Source organism: Psammomys obesus, unplaced genomic scaffold, assembly GCF_907164565.1.
Source record: "Psammomys obesus unplaced genomic scaffold, mPsaObe1.curated_primary_1811, whole genome shotgun sequence".
NCBI lineage: Eukaryota > Metazoa > Chordata > Mammalia > Rodentia > Muridae > Psammomys > Psammomys obesus.
The window spans coordinates 17,198,700-17,211,797 of NW_026585580.1; the positions used below are offsets into that span (position 1 = coordinate 17,198,700).

Genomic DNA, 13,098 nt, shown 5'->3' on the forward strand with positions numbered 1-13,098 from the left:
TCATCCTTTTGTTCTGCTTCCTAAAAATCATCCTTGTGCTCATAACTCCGTGTGGGGGTTCTACGGTGGCTTTTGTGCAAACTCACATGGACAAATCGTATCCAACAGCTCAAGCCCAGGCCTCCCACAGGTATCAGAGCTGCCATTTACTGCCCTGTTCCCGGAACCGTCGGCCCACACCCGTCAGTGGTGTTTAAAGTGAGAGGATTTTCATATATACGCCTTGAGGGATGTGTGAACACGTGTAGGTGTGTGGGTGTTACGTTTGTGGTGTATGCTTTTTTGTGCCCTGTGTAATGTATATGTGGTCTGTTTATTTTTTGTGTGTATTGTAAAAACGTTCATTGTATGTTGTTTTCAAGGCATCCATTCTGCATGGATTGCATGTGTCCCCAATGAGGGCATTGGCGTGTGCTGTAGGTGTGTCTGCTGTATGTCTTTTGAGTGTGTGACGTAAATATTCTATATGTTTGTATACGTTATATGAGCCTTTTGTGTAACCGAGTATGTTGTACGCATTGAAATTGTGTGTATAGTGTATATTCTTTGTGTTACGAGTGTACTCAATGTTTAAAGTAAGGGTCATGTGTGCTCCACATGTTGAGTGTATAGTATGTGTTTGGTAACTGTGTATATGTATGTTCTGTATGGTATATGTTTTGTGAGTGTGGGTAGTGCACGTTGCATGTTGCGTGTTTGTATTTTGTGTCTTGGGACTGTGGCATATTTTGTGAGTGTGTGTACAGTGTGTGTCACATGTATTTTGTACAGAGTGTGTGTTGTACTGGGGCCTGGTAATGAACACATGTGACTATAAGATTGGTAGATACTTGTCAGATGGAGAAAAGGATATGATTCTGTACCTATGAGGCTCATGCTCTATATTCCCAGGCGGCTGATCACTTTCTTGAGGCTCCACCCTGTGTTTATTTGTGTGGCCCCCGGCACCACACAGAAGGAGGCAGCAGTGGTGTGGAATACGATGGGGGATGTGTCCTGTGCGACTGCACACATCCCTGCTCTGAGCGTGGACTTCCTCTTACCATTTTGTACTTCAACTTCTTTACCCCCCACATAATCCCTCCCGTCTCCTCTTGGTTGTCGGCGGTTTGTCCACACCTTGCAGAAAGCAAGAATCCCGTCTAATATACTTCAAATGCAAGAACGCTGCTTGGCGAGGACCAGGTGCACAAGGAAGATGTTCAGTGATGAGCACGTCTCCTTTAAAGATGAGAACAGGTGAGTTCCAGGAAGACCAGCTCACGTCAGGGGTTTTAGCCAATGCAGGTGTTCTCAGAGTCTTGGGGCATCTTGCTCAGCAGCCTTGCAGGGCTCCCCTCTTGCTGGGCCTCTCTAGTCTTGCAGGGATTGCAGAGTTGGCTTTAGTGAGGTGTTACATCCTACTTGGCCCACAGTGATTAAAAGGCATATTTTTCTTCCTTTGGGTGTATGCCCTGGTACATTCTCTGTCACCAAGATTTTGGGCTTCATGCTTCTGAGTACTCATCACCATGGGCCGTCCTAAGCCTGGGGCCTCGGTCTCCTGACATCCCTCCAGCTCTCCTCAGGTCCTCTCAGCAGCTTGAATCCCCATCCTTGGCCCAGAAGCTGTGGCAGGCTCTCTGATCCAGTTCAGGGCAGCTGCCTCTGCTCTGCGGCTGCAGTGGCCAGCCCGCGGCAGCTGGTCTCCTGGTTCTCTGAGGGGTGGGTTCTCTCAGGCTCCTTGGGTGAGCAGCAGTCAGCTCGGAGGTGGAGCGCTACTCTGATATTTGAGCTCCTGCCTTCTTTTCCTGACTCTCCATCTGTGAGTCCTCCTGCCAGACTTGGGAGGGACCTTTCTGGATGCTGTGCGGGAGGCAGGTATCCTGGCCCGCTTTTTTGGTCTCCTCGTCTAGTCTCCCCGGACGGTTGAAGCATAAAGTGCAGTTTGGGATGCTTAAACGTGCACTTTGGTGCTTGGGAGATGGGCCAGTCCACTGCAAGCGTGAGGACCGGAGCGCTGATCCCCAGCGTCCACGTAAAACTTTGGGTATGGCAGTACGTGACGGCAGTCCTAGCCTAGGTGGGGGGGGAGCTGTAGACAGAAGGGTCCCCAGATCTGATCGCTCAGCCAGGTTATTTGAATTGATAAGCTCCAGGTTCAGTGTGAGCGACAAACTCGCACTATCAACCGCAGGCCCACCCCACTGTGCGTGTGCTCGGTCTCACTTTACCGCATACACACTTTGAAAGTCAAGCTGCTTCTTAACATAGATGTGTTTTGGGTTCCACGGTGTCCTCTCCTACTGCGCATGCTTTGGTCATGGTAGCTCTGTTTAGCTATGGTCCTGTTGTGGACTTAAACGCTATGCCGGGCTCCAGACCGAAGTTCTGCTGTGTTCAGTTTCAAGCGCGCACAAAGTTGTGCTGTAAAAGCCATAAAACATGCACTTCCAGAGGCAAACTGAGTTGTCTTCCAAACGCTCAGCTTGTCAGAATAAAATATCCTAGAGTCCCATGCTTGAAACATTTGGGTAAATCAAAGCAAATTTTATATTGAATATTGATAAAAACTTAACATTAACAGCACATTTTATTAATAAATCAGCAGATAAAAGGGCTAAGAGAAACAGTGCCGAGCAATTCAGTGCAATACTCTAATATGCAAACACAGCACGGAGGTTTAAACTGTCTGCTAATGAAGTCCTAAGAACATTCGGGAATCTGCCTCGGGTGGGTCCTTCTCGGTTGACAGAGACTCTGTAGGGGGTGATGGGAATGTGAGAGACAGGGAAGGTAGAGGAAGGAACTGGAAAGGGGAAGAGGGAAAGAAAAATGGCTCCACTGGATGGGATCCTTCAAGTACATGCTTATATGCTAACAGGCTGTCTCAGGCTGTCAGGGCTGGAGACCGGGAGATGCTCGCCGAGGCTCTTCTCAGCTACCATTCACCCGTCTGGGACCCACGGGTTGCCCTGCACACGTGTTAGTAAGAAAACAGCATCTTCCTTCATCACTTCTGTACCAGGAAATTATTCTTGGCAGGAAAATGTCCTCTCTCTCCTCAGTCTCTGCTCTTGATAATCTTGGCAACTCAATAACTGGCTCTCGAGTTTCCAAGCAGGCGAAGGGAAAACTTTCTAGAGTAGGTCACAGGCTTATTAAGGGTTTGTTCAGAGCGATTCAAGGTCATCGGCTTAGGCACTGTGGCGTGCATGTCCGGGAAGGGATGAGAAAGGGAATGGAGAAAGGAGCACAAGACCTCAGGCCTTCCCGGCCCCACTGTGGCTCCTGCTCACGTGGCTGGGCCAGTTCCTCCTGTGGCTTTGTAAGTAGGGCTAACAGCAATTAAAAAAAAAACTAAGAGCTCACAGAAAAGTGCTAGTTAGCCGAACAAGACTTAGGAGAGCCTGGAGCATGCCGCATATAACAGCTTTTTCTAGAGTTTGAAGGAGCCATTCTCAGGGTGTAGTTCCACTGTCTGTCTTCCCAGCCCTTTAAGACAGCAGCTCCTGCATGTCTGCAGGGAGCCATGCACTGACGCAGCTGTTGTAAGGAGCTGCACGCACCTCGGGAGGGCCGTCCTAGCGCCAGCTCCAGACGCTGATCGACAGCCTAGACGCCAGCGCCTCTCTCTCTCTCTCCTGCACACTGCCATGCTCGGGGACCCTCTTGCTCAAGCACAGGAAGTACTTCTGCTCTAGTTTTCAAAACCCCGAAGAGCTCTTGGCAAGTTTGCTTCTTCTTGCCTCAGGGGGATCCAGATGAGAGCTAGCACGCGCCTGTTCGTGAGCACAGAGTGAGAGGAGGGAAAAGTGGAAGAACTCGAAGGGTTGTGGAAAAGAGAAAAGGAAAAGATAAAAAAAAATAATAAAACAAAACAACAACAAAAGCACTGGAATTGAAAAACCCTGAGACCAGGCAAGGGGGCGTTTAATGGACACAGTTAAGCAATCCACCTAGTCAACCAGCATACATTAGGGTTTCAGGTTTTATTTAATATAATACTGATACAACAATGGACACAAAGTGTACCCTCGTGGGACTACACGCCAGTGGGGAGAGGAGTTGGCCAGCTGGGTCAGGCTAAGTGGATCCATGTGCTGAGAACCATCAGCGGGTCATTCAGCAGTGCAGGGCAGCATCTGCACTGAGAACAGACATATTTGGGGAAATGTTTGGCAATAAGCAAGGGGGATTTCTTGAACAGTCGTGATCTGGATTCTAACAATGTAGGAGGAACGAGAAAGACATATTGCAGTTGTTAAGACAGGAAATGATTCAAGTTTGGCTAAAACTTTTTAACAATGAAAAACCAGAGCCCAGGAGAACCACTTTGGCCCGGCAATCACTAAATGTCTAAGTTTACGCAAAGAAGGTTGTGTAATGTCTCACTGTAGACTGATCTTTGCTTTTGAAGCTTCTATTACCCTGAAGGAGTTCAGATTTCAATTCCTCTTGCTTCTTTATACTGTTGTCCGAGTCCACGGCCCTTATCTCACGGGGATGGAGTTATTCACGCTTAGCAGACCGGCCACTTCAGACTGCAGTGTTCTTGCACAAATGCCCTGCCTTTGAAATGTGGTTTGGGTTGGTGTTTGGGGAATGAGGAGTTTATCAGCTGGCGTGACGAGCTTCTAGCCTTCCAGCCAGAAATACTGGCTACTTTTTTTTTTTTTTTTTTTTTTTTGTTTTGTTTTGTTTTTAACCACAAAAATCCCTGTTCCAAAAAGTCATCCAACTCTGAGTTCATACTTGAGACAGTTCCGGCGATACTTTTTATTTGCATGGCGTTGTTCAGTGAAACCTCCCCAGCACGCTAAGCGCCCGCAGTCTCACTGAGCCTCTGGTGTAAGCGGGCTTATAACAACTGTGTCCATTTTCTAGAGTCGAAGAGCCTGAGTAAACACAACTTCTGTAGGGTGACAAAGATCACTCAGTGTGACTAGACCGGGTAGACTCTTTTCCTAGTTCACTTTCTCCGTCCTCACAGCAACCCAGTAAGGCAGGACTTGTCATCACCACATGCACTTTTCTTGGCGACGGAGCTCTGTTCTGAGTATGTCCTTAGGTAAAGTTTGTCACTGCGTGAACCACACTTAAACGACTGAGGGTGCTGTGATGTCACTGGGTCCCATGATCTCATGGGGCCATTTTCGGACCCGCGGTTCAACAGTGACAGTACAGGAGAGGACGATCCAGTCTCAGCTCAGCAAACTTCTGAGTGGATGAGATGGAGCTTACAAAGGCTGTGGTGGCAACTGCAAAGGAACAGATGCAGACATAGGCATTGCAGAGACCATCAGATTCCTGTGTGGGAACTCAGACGCCTGCATGAGGTGCGTGGCCACCCCAGCCAGGAACCACTCTAAGACGCTTGAAAAAACAGCACACAGGCTCAGGAAGAACCCTTACTGACACCAGTGGCTATAAAATGTCCAGATCCAAAGACATTTTAGAGGATATAGACGTGACAAGCAATGGGGATACTGTGCCTTAGACCAAATACTGTTTGCTATGTCCCTGCCTCATGGTTTAAAAGCAAGACCCCAGAGAAGCAAACAACACTCAAGCACCCAAATGCATCCTGAACCAAAAAGAATCCAGAGCACAGAAAGTAAACTTCTGCGATGCCCAGTATCCATCCAAGAATCACCAGACACACAAATCAGAAGGAAAAATCAACAAGAGACAAACAGGGATTAGCACAAACGTGAGAATTAGAGTCCGGGAGCATTACAGCTTATTAAAACTGTATTGCGTGTGCTCCGAGAGATAAGCAGAGAAATCCAAGGTGTAAGCCGTATTCATGCAGACCCAGCCCACACAGAAAACTACAGCTCCAAACAGCCCACCAGCCAGCCCACACAGAAAACTACAGCCCCAAACAGCCCACCAGCCAGCCCACACAGAAAACTACAGCCCCAAACAGCCAACCAGGCTGTCAAGGAGGACACAATACAAAGTCCACTTGGACTCTTCCAGAAAACTGGAGAAGAATCGACCACTCTGTTTGCAAAGTCTTCCCAGCTGTTCAAGACCATTTCCGGTACATCAAACCTAGAGAACACGGCACAGAAACACTACCGACCAGATGCCTCATGAACACAGACACGCACATGTTAAACAGAAGTAGTAAACAAAAGCCAGCAATCTCTCAAAAGACAAATACAAAATGACCAGTGATCTTCACAAGGCAAGACTGGCTCAGCACTGGAAAACGGATTTATGTAGTTCTCCAAATGTTAACAAAACTGAAACACAGAGGAAGTGGTTAACAAATTCCGGTTTATATTCCTGATTAAACAACAACAACAACAAAATGTCCTGCAAATTAGAACAGAGGCTTCCCAGCCTAATAGAAGGCTATCCACAGAAAGATCTACGGCCAGCATGAGGCTTACCGGAAACCGTCCACCAAGACCAGCCAGGCAAGGACGCCTGCTTCCTCGCTTCTGTTCAGTATTGTGCTACAGGATTTAGTTGGGGCATAAAGAAAAAGCGACAAAAATGAACTATAGGGCACGTTTCTTGGAAAGGAAACTCTCTACAGACAACATGAGTTTTAGAAAATCCTATGGCCTCCACCCATGAAGATCTTAGTGCACCTGATCTGTTACTTTTGTAGGTTACAGATCCATATACGAAAATCCACCATACTACTAGGCATTAGCAGCGAACATCATCCACAGGGAACATGTGAAATGATATATTCTACAAGAGCATCAGCAAAATGAAAAGTTAGGTATAAACCTGACAAAATGTTTAAGTTCTACATGTAAGGCGGCAGCGATGGCAGACAGGCCCGCCCCTCCCCCAAGCCCTCGGAGAGCCTCAAAGTGTCCTTGCCGGCAGCTGCCGCTCCAACACACCTGGCTTAGGTCCTCTCTATGAGTCTGTTTCAAGGTCACCCACAAGCGTGCGTCTTTTGCGGGGTCTTCCAGGCACCAGTTCCGTGACCTCCAGAAACAGGGGACAAAGAACATGGCATACTCTTTCTTCTTCTTTTTCTTTACCTTTTATTTTTCCCTTTCTCATCCTTCCTCTTCATTCTCTCATTTCCTCTCCCATGCTCCTCCTCTCCCTCATCCCCTCCTTCATTTCCCTTCACTCTCTTTTCCTTCCCTTCCCCCTCACTTTCTTCCTCTCCTTCTCCTCTTCCTCTTTCCCTTCCTTTTCCTCCAACACCCTTTTTCTCTCCTTTCCTTCCTTCCACTTGCCTTTGCTATGTAGCTCAAGAGGGCCAATGTGTGACTTTCGATGCAGCCTCGGACTCCTGACCTTCCTGCATCTGACTGGACAGTTGCCGAGGGTACAGACGTGTGCACCACACCAGGCCATGTCTTTTCTTAAACACTAGTTAAATAATGTGAACTTATTACACACACAGAGTGTATTCTCTTGTTTTTTGCGGTACAAAAATATTTTTATTTTAAGCTCCTTTGTCCTTCTAGGCTTGGCTTTTAAATTTGTGTTATAACTTTTTGATAGTTTTTACTTACAAGGGCAACACTGTAGCTATCATAGTTCTTCCTCCATTATTACCATCTCTTAGCCCTCCTCGTCCTGCTACCTCCTTTTCAAGTCATCTCCCTTCTGCTTGTGTGTGAGTGCATGGGTGTGTGTGTGTTGAGCCTGCAAGTGTGCATCTTGGGCAGGCTCTCCCAGCTGCTGTGTGTCCATGATTGCTACCGTCTTCTCCATCGCCATTTTCTATAAGAGAAGTGCTCCATCCTAAGGAAAGTGTAACTTCCCCTCTGCAGTCAAGCTGTTCCCTGACAGAAATGTTGTGTCCTGGCCCCGGGAAAGCACACAGTCCCCACTTCCTCGTGGGGACTGTCATCTTTACAGACTATTTCTTTGAGTCATTACTTTCATGCTGGAGTATCACCAGTCGCTTGACAAATCTGTACAGCAAAGGGCAAAGCACACATCACAAGCAAAGGAATGGTGAAGACGTACAGCGTGGTTAGCTGACATTCCCCACTTTGTTTGCTCGTAAAAGCACTTCTTCAATTTTTTTGCTCTGGTCAATTTAATAAAAGACAAAAGCACTGTCTTTCTGGTGTTAACAACATGAAATCTCGGTGTTGTCTCTATAGCAAAGTCACTGCAGGGGGTGTAAAGCAGTTATAATGATGTGCAAACTGAGTGTCTGCACTGCTGAGGAAGCCTGTGAGCACGAAAGGCACGCTAACTAACTAACTAACTAACTAACTAACTAACTAACTAACTAACTAACTAACTAACTAACTAACGGTGGCTTGGCTGATGGAGGGAAGGAACGTGTAAAGATGCTTCTTGTTTGGGTATAGACTGAAAACAAGCAGCTTGTCTGTTTTGAGAACAAAATTTTCAGAGGTGGATTTTTGCCCCAGAATCCAGAACAGCCTAAATTTAAGCATCAGTATCTGGCAACAATGGCATCCCGAGTCTGCCCTACTTGGCATGACAGTCACTAGCAACATGTGACTGTGAGCTCTTGAATTATTTCTAATACAACTGAGAGACTGAAATTTAACTTCATTTAGTTTTGAAAAATGTGGCTAGCCACGGGTTTCTAGATACTGCACAAACTGGCAAGCATGGATCTAGGCGAACAAGAGAATGAGTCTGCACCATGACTTTCCTTGTGTCATTACTAAAAGCTGACATTAAAGTCCAGCACTTCTGTGATTCTGAAGAGGCCTCAGAGGTGTTAGCATCTTCCAAGGATAACACAAGCATGTGAGATGAGCTCGTGAGCACGCCTACTCCAGAGGAAGATCAGCTCAGCACAGCCTGCCTCTTAAGACTGACTGATTGACTGACCGCTGGGCGAGAAGCAGGGAAGGATTCCATGGCACTGCAGCCGCTTATCCCCTTATCCCCAGGCGGAAGGCTTCCCCGGCTCTCATCCTGCCTCAAGACAATCATGGACGCCATTGTAATTACTCTCGGTAGTTTTCTGCCCCTGGGGGGTAGACACAGTTGCCTGTTAGCACATCGCAACATTGCTGATGTGAGCAGACAGATATGCTGCACCTTAGTCCGCCCGGAGCTTCTTCTGCTCCTGCTGGTAGAAGGCAGCCTACCCTTCAGCTTTGTAAGTTCAGGCTCTTAATGCACTGCGGAGATTTAGCTCTGAAGGGCTGCAATTTTCTGAGAAAACCGGGGACTAACACTAAACATGAAATCATTCAAGTGTTTAGCACTTATCTAATGGCATGGAGTCAGGCCTACTTCTTTTATTCAATATACTATCTGTTCAAAATTAAATCCATCTGCCCATCTCATAACTCTAATTCTAATTTAGTTTGCGACTGCGATTGTCTTAGTGATGATCTTGAGGAAGCCCCCCATCACATGGCGGATTTAGAAATGCCAGGTAAGAGAGCACAAGTGTTGATTCTGGGAGAGCCGGCACTTCAGGCTTAGTGACACAGCCCAGGTGAGCCACAGATAACAGCAGCACACTCCTGAGTGTGCTCCTTGTCTTGCCTGTCCACTATTGTGTTTTAATCCACCCTGAAACTGTGCCCTATAGCAACAAGGTAGCCTGTAGGTTTCTGGGGCCCAGCTCAGTGGTCCTTATTTGTGGTCCATGGTGGCTACCATCAGACTGCATGGGGTTGGCTTGGTGTTGAAGACAGTTGACTCTCTGATTGATGGCCGAGGACTAGAGCACCTGCACACCACCTCCGTGTGTGGTGCCTTCCAGCGGTACAGTGATCTAAGGATAGTGGTACTTCCTGCCTGCGAGCTCAAGGCCAGAAGGGTGAGTATTCAAAGCCCCAGAAAGAACCAGACATTCGATTGGCCTCAGAAGTCATTTCTGCTTCCTTCCTTCTATTGATCGAGTAAGTCACTAACACTGGCCCAGAGTCAAGAAGGTAAGAACACGTCATGAGAACACTATGTGGGGAACGGTTCAACATGGCTCCTCAAGGTTAAGGACTCTTGTCCTTAGTTGACTACCATGACCATGTTAAAGGAAAACCACTTACAGGAATTACACTGTCAGTTATATTCAGAAGACGTCAACAGACTGAAGGACTCCAAGGGTGGGTTTGGAAGATGCTTATGGGGAGAAGGAAAATGCTTATAGGGAGGAGACTGTCTATAGAGACTTAAGAGAATCAGGGATGGGGCCCTTGAGCATCTCGGTTTTAAAGTGGATGTGGGGCTGGGGGTGCTCAGGAAGCACAGTGTTGGCCTTGTAAGTCCTCAGAGCTCAGGTGAGAAGGCCAGGCATGGCAGAAGCACACTTGTGATCTGTCTGTGGGGAGACGGTGCAGGTGGGATGAGCCTGAGAAATGACACTTGAGGTTGTCCTCCCACCTTGACACACACACACACACACACACACACACAGTATAAAAACGTGAAAATAAATAAAGGGGATTAAAGGAGGGCCATGTTCTTGTTGTCTGGCATGTGACTGGACCCACCCGTTTCAATAGGCATCTCTTGGGCAGCAGAGAGAGTCATGGGAAAATCACCTGCTGAGCCACAGACGTTCAGTTACTGGTGCTCGGATTTTGTCATGTTTGAGTAATCATGAAACAGACAAATGCTGAGAAAGGTGGGGAGATGGTGGGAGGGGAGAGGAGAGGGGAGAGAGCCCTCCTGCTAAGCACCTCAGGACTGTCCCTGCTCCTGTTAATGTGTGACACAAGCCAGGAATAACACCTCTTTCGACTATTTGCCTTCATTGAGCAAGATTAAACTGCAGTGAAGCAAATAATTGGCTTGTCACATCTGTCCTTCCCCCTCTGCTTATGAAGAAAGTTAAAACGGAATGGCTCGCTGCCCTGATGTCTGCTATTCATTTGCTTCAGATTTCAGCTCCGGTTCACTCGTGGCTTTCTGCTTGGTAAAGGGCTGAGAAAAGAAATCATAGTATGCTGGCTAGAAAGACAATCTCAGAAGCCCATAAAAACTGCTTAGAGAAAGGGGGATGCTGACCGATTAAAACTGAGATATGGCAGTGACGAGACGTGGGCTCAAAAATGCCTGTTTGGACGTTGGTAGATGGAAAATGTGTGACGGGGCAGAGATGCGGGGCTGTACGAGGAAGTCCATCTGGGACAGTGGTTTCGAGTCTGTGTTGTGGTTCTGTGACAGGTTACTGGAAGTCCCACAAAGAGCAAAAATAGGTGTAGCAAGTGCAGAGCCTCAGGCGCCTGCCTGTGAAAACACAATTGCCTATAACTGCATGTGCATTTCTCTACGTGTTTCTTATGAATCTTTCTTTCTGGTGATAGAAAAAAAATCACTGATTCAGAGCTGTCTCGTGTTTCCTGATTCAGGACCCAGGATCTTTGCCAGTAACAATGCACTTCACCATTCTCCCCCATCTTGTTCTGACTGGAAGTCTTTGGGGGCTGTGAAGGTGAAGGAGATGGAGGCTGGCCTGGTCTCCGGGGAGGGCTTTTGATCCACAGGTCACCCTGTGTTCCTCGGTGTGGCCGGGCCCATCATTATCCTGCCGGCCTCCTTTCCTGTGGCTTTTTACAGCCGCTGGCTCTTAGGAAGGCCTGCACATCAGAGGATGCATTCTCTGGCTCAGGCCATGTTGAAGACCAGACTGCACTATGACATGGATGGGAGCCAGGGCTGTGAACAGCGTGCAACTGTGGGCGAACAGCAGAGTTAGCGGCGTGTCTCATGCTGCAACACTTGTGTGGTGCTGGGACCTGCGCAGGGCGGCGTGAACAAGGCCACCTGCAGCTTACACTGAGGTCAGGCGAGGAGCTGATGAAGCAGCCACACGCACGTTACCTGCACGTAAACCACATGTGACAAAGGAGGCCAAAGGAAAGGGAGGCCAAGGGGAAGCATGCAGCATGTCTGAGGGAGGGAGGAGGTGACACCGGGGCCTGGGTAAAACCTTTGAGACCAGAAGGGGGGGGTCTGGAAGTAGCTTCAGCTGGCGTGTGCTCCTGAGAGCCTGCCTGCGTGTGGGGGCCCACGTGTCTCCAGGACAAGTTGGTACGGGTAGGGCCGGCTCAGTGTGTAAAAGGGAGAGAGCCCCGTGGCGCACACCTGCTTCTTGGAAGGCTGAGGTAGGTGGATCACGTGAACCCAGGACGTCAAGGCCACCCTTGTCGGCATAGTGAGACTGTCTCAAGTGCAAATACAGTATGAATTTTATTTCTGTGTTATTGCACAAATTTGCTACTTGTAAATTGCTCTAAAACCTTTTGATATATGTGTCTGGGCAAGTTAATGTTCACCAACAGAAAGCTTCCAGATTGGTCCTTCACGTATATATATGTATATAAATATATATGTATATATGGATATGTACATGTGTATGTGAACACACACACACACACACACACACACACACACACACATTGTTGGTGACAGTCAGGATAACCAGGGCCTGTTACACGCTAGGTGAGGGCTCTGCCACCAAGTGGCACAGCCCGCTTGTAATAGGACCACCACGTGGACCTTCTCGAGCGCTCCTGCCTCCGCTCCTTAAGCGTGTAAGTCAGCGTGCAGACCCCGGCATGCTCATCTTTGATGCTGCGCTACTCACCACAATCAAATAATGAACCAGCCCAGGAGCCTTTCAATAGGTGAAGGGACAAAGAAAGCGCAGGACATACATGAAATTATTATTCAGCTATAAGGAATTAAATATAGCCAGGGTGCAATCGTGGCTTTTTCGGAAAATGCATGGAATTGCTAATATTTGTCTTAGACAATATAAACCAGAGTGAAAAACAAAAACAAAAAACAAACCACCAACAGGCTCCATCTCATAGGTGAGATGCTGGAGAGGAGGAAAGAGCACGGCACAGAACAGACACTGGTTAGACTTGCAGAGGTGGACGTGCTCAGACTGTCACGTGCGGATGAAGCGTCCCTCTTCAACCTGTAACTATGTGCACTGTTAACACGCAGCAGGAAAAGAAGCGGGCATGGCGGCTAGCCCAGCACACATCTGTGGAGGCAGCCTTGAGGGGGAAGGCTTGTTGTGCCTGCGTCCTGACGGGAGCTCTGAAGAGTGTTGACCCAGGCAGCAATGACGATTCTGGCCACCAAGGGGGTCGGATCGCAATGCGATTGTGAGCCTTAGTCAAGGCTGCAAGAACCACCTCGCGAATACTGACCCCTGGGACGGGA

At 48.0% G+C, this 13,098-nt stretch overlaps 1 protein-coding gene across 1 annotated transcript in view; it reads left to right on the forward strand.

Moving 5' to 3' along the window:
• Positions 1-13,098, forward strand: part of Il1r1 (interleukin 1 receptor type 1) — a 72,485-nt gene that overhangs the window by 17,156 nt on the left and 42,231 nt on the right. The gene's annotated exons all lie outside the window — the stretch shown is intronic.